Source organism: Onychostoma macrolepis, chromosome 02 (genome assembly GCF_012432095.1).
Source record: "Onychostoma macrolepis isolate SWU-2019 chromosome 02, ASM1243209v1, whole genome shotgun sequence".
NCBI lineage: Eukaryota > Metazoa > Chordata > Actinopteri > Cypriniformes > Cyprinidae > Onychostoma > Onychostoma macrolepis.
This window is the reverse complement of record NC_081156.1, coordinates 26,019,897-26,024,045: the sequence shown is the minus strand read 5'-3', so window position 1 is coordinate 26,024,045 and position 4,149 is coordinate 26,019,897.

Genomic DNA, 4,149 nt, shown 5'->3' with positions numbered 1-4,149 from the left:
CCGCGAAAAGAAATCAACCTGTTGTAACACTTTACAAGTTGCCCAATTCTGCAGAAAAACCTCAAACTTAGCAACACTGGACAACATATTGTATTGCGAATGCAGATTTTTACAGTGAAGTGAACCGAAGCAGTAATCAAACACACTTAGTTCACTCTCATATACACGTAGCGATAGCAACTAGTGAATTGCATCGTTCTAAACACATATATCTCTCATATGTAGTGTTTGAAAGTCGACCCCCTAAAAAAAAAAAATTAAAAAAATTCTGTTCTCTCTCTCATTTTCATTCTAGTAAATCGGTTTGTTTGTGCGGTTCAATAAAATGAGTCGATGAAAAGATGTTTCACCGATTCAAATACGCTTTAGGCTTTTATTTTATAGCCTATTTCTTTGGTATATTTTGATTTAAGTTATTACTTGCATTTTAGTTTTTAGTTTCATTTAATTGTAGCAAAGTTCCATTTATTTGCCTCAAAAGTCTGCCTGTCTAAGCCTGTATATACTTTTGTGAGTCAAAGATGGTTGATTGCTTGTATTTGTGTTTATTTATATATTTTTTTGCACATCTTTTTTCGGCAGAAAACAGGAGTCCCTCCTGGAAAATGAATTACATGAAATAATGAAGTCACTGAATTAGATCATTAGCTTGATTAACTCACCCCATATGTTGCAGTCATGAGAGAATGATGAAAAAGCAGGAAAACACATCAGCGCTTGTGAATCATAATTAAGAAATGCTAATTGTGTTTTTCATTACGGGAAAATCAATGGCTAACTCTGGAGACGTTACACTTGGTTTATTTTGTTTGGGCCCAAGATTTCATTTTAGAAGCGACATATTTTGATGCTGAACGCTTAGAAAATATATGTCATTACTTTAAAGTTTAACTGTCACATAGGCTACTGTAAGTATAAAAAGATCTCATTACATGTTTGACAGAAAGTTCTTTTGCATACACATTCTTTTGTCTATTTTTGAGGCATATAGGTTTCATTGAATTTTCATTTATAGGTGCAAATTGAATAAAGTGGTGTCTCCATAATTACGTATACACGCAGTGCCTGGGAATACCGCTTCGCTAATGCATTAAAGCTGTCTACCTTGGCCCTGGCCTTGCTTTGAGTCAGTAATATGCTGAGATGGGAAATCTTTGGATTGTGCATTGTTTGCAGGGTCACACACCATGTAATTATATTTTGAACCTGCTGGTGAGCTCAAGACAAGAGCATACATTTGAATATATAATAGATGACTGCAGAAATAAAAACTTTTCTACAATGGCAACAAACCATATAGACTAACATAATATGTGCATGCTCAGTAAAAACCAAGGGCACTGTGAACATCATGGTTATCTTACAGTGATCTAAGCTTGCATAACTTTGCTCATATTTTTCTTAGCACAGCTACTTCAAGATCAATGGGTAAACATCAGTTAATGTCATATCAGCTGCTTCACTCAAATATAGGAACAGTCTTAAGAATCTGCTCAATATTACACTTTATTTCAATGGATACATTGGTGCTGTAGCTATAGATTATGTTGATTTGCCTTTGTCAGTTTGAAATGTTCTCAAATAGGCTTGTTAATTTCTTAGTTTCTATTTTATTTGTTTTCTGTTATAACTACATGCCAGCCAAAGATTTGCAATGTTAAGATTTATGTAATGTTTTTGAAATAACGTTAATGATGTTTTTGAAAGAAGTCTCTTATGCTCACCAAAGCTGCGTGTATTTGATTGAAAATACAGCAAAAACTGTGAAATTGTTACACTAAAAAATAACTGCCTTTTATTTTAATATATTTTAATGTGTAATTTATTCCTGTGATGGCAAAGCTGAATTTCCAGCAGCCATTAGTCTTCTGTCTCACATGTTTCTTCAGAAGTCATTCTAATATGCTAATTTGGCGCTCCAGAAAATTTAAATCAATAAACAGTTGTGCTGCTTAATATTTTTGTGGACAGTACCTTATTCGGTCTCTTGCATCACAGATCCTGGGACAACATTCTTGGTTGTCTTTGGTTGAAACTTTCATATATTTTAGATTCATTGCATGTAAAGTAAAACATTTCAAAAGTTTTTTTTTGTTTTGTTTTAATTTTGATGATTAGAGCTTACAGCTCATGAAAGTCAAAAATCAGTACCTTAAAATATTATAATATTTACATTTGAGTTTCAATAAATGACCATCCCTACAGTATAAATTCCGGGTATCTCTTGTTCTTTGAAACCACAATAATGGGGAAGACTGCTGACTTGGCAATGATCCAGAAGACGAACATTGACGCCCTCCACAAAGAGGGTAAGTCACAGAAGGTCATTACTGAAAGGTGTGGCTGTTTACAGTATGTATGCTGTATCAAAGCATGTTAAATGCAAAGTTGACTGGAATGAAGAATTTGGGTAGGAAAAGGTGCACAAGCAACAGGGATGACCGCAAGCTTGAGAATACTGTCAAGCAAAGCTAATTCAAACACTTGTGAGAGCTTCACAAGGAGTGAACTGAATCTGGAGTCAGTGCATCAAGAGTCACCACGCTCAGACGTCTTCAGGAAAAGGGCTACCAAGCCACTTCTGAACCAGAGACAACGTCAGAAGCGTCTTACCTGGACTGTGGAGAAAAAGAACTGGACTGTTGCTCAGTTGTCCAAAGTCCTCTTTTCAGATGAAAGTAAATTTTGCATTTCATTTGAAAATAAAGGTCCCAGAGTCTGGAGGAAGACTGCACTGAAAAAAATATTCACTGTTAAATTACAGTAAACTACTGGCAGCTAGATTCACCAGTATAATGCTGTAATTGTACAGTGTATCTACTGTAATCTGCAACAACAGTTTATTACTGTAAAAAATAGTACAGTACTGTGCCGTAGATATAAGCTTTACAGTATAATACTGTCATTACACTGTTATTTCAGTATTCCAACTGCAATTTCATAAGCCCTTTATTACTGTAAAATGTATTAAAGTACTGTAGAATGTGATCTTAACATTTGTAACACTGCTAGAAGCTAATGATTTAAAATTTATATTCTAAAAGGAAATTTAAAACAACTTAAAATTACTTGAACACAAATTGCTCTGACAAGAGATGGCTTTAAAACATTAGGCTTTTATTAAAGCATTATAAATGACACTGTTTCCACTTCACCAATGAGACTGGACTGAACAAAACAAAATGCTATGACTTCTGGTTGTAGAACATGTGACTTCACCTTACTAAATACTGTCCCACTCAAAGTTCATGAGGTTTTTATAAAACCTTGCCCTGTCTTCTTTGACACCACCATCACTTGGCTGGCCTTTGTTTCCCTCTCGTGGTTCACACCAATGAAGTGCCTAATATGTAATAATAGAGAAATATGGGATGTTAGGCATGGAAAGTAAAGATTAATTGGGGTCCTACTGTGTTTGAGAGAAATAAAGAAAGAGAGAGGTGGGGTGGGAGGTAAAAAGAGAGAACGACTATTTCTGAACAAAGCTGGGAAGAGGGGCAAAAAAATCTAACAATATTTACCTTTGAACAATCGCCAATGTCCTTGTAGCTTTTTCTTGGTTTTGTAAGTTGAAGACAGTAGCTGGCTTTTAATACTGATCATCCAACCTCCAATTGTGACTTCATCACCAGCAACTGATGCAGACAACGACAGTAGTTAATGTTCAGAAACATTATGACGCATGGGTATCAGCCTGCACACCGTAACATCAAAATAAAGACAATCATTAAGGTTCCCTCTGACAGAATAATAAAATGATTATGGTATAATTATAACTGTTAGCATAACTTTAGTACACATTTCAATAAACCGCACAACAAATGGTAAAATGAAGCCCAGTCTATCACATAAATTTTACAAAAAGAATTCAATGGATGATCACATATACCACAGACATTTGATTAGATTGCAAAATAACAAAAGTTAAACTTGAATGAACAAGCTTGCTAACTTAGTTAGCTGATTTGTTTACTGTTCACTGGATATGAAAATAAAAAAATGAATTATTTGCAACTTCATTCAATAAAAAGATATAACAGTGTGTAAATAATATCACAGGCTAAAACTGACTTTGATAAAAATCGCTATTACCTTAGTTGGCGAGTAGAAAAGCAAGCCGAATGCGCCGTCCATTTCAATGCTGGCAGC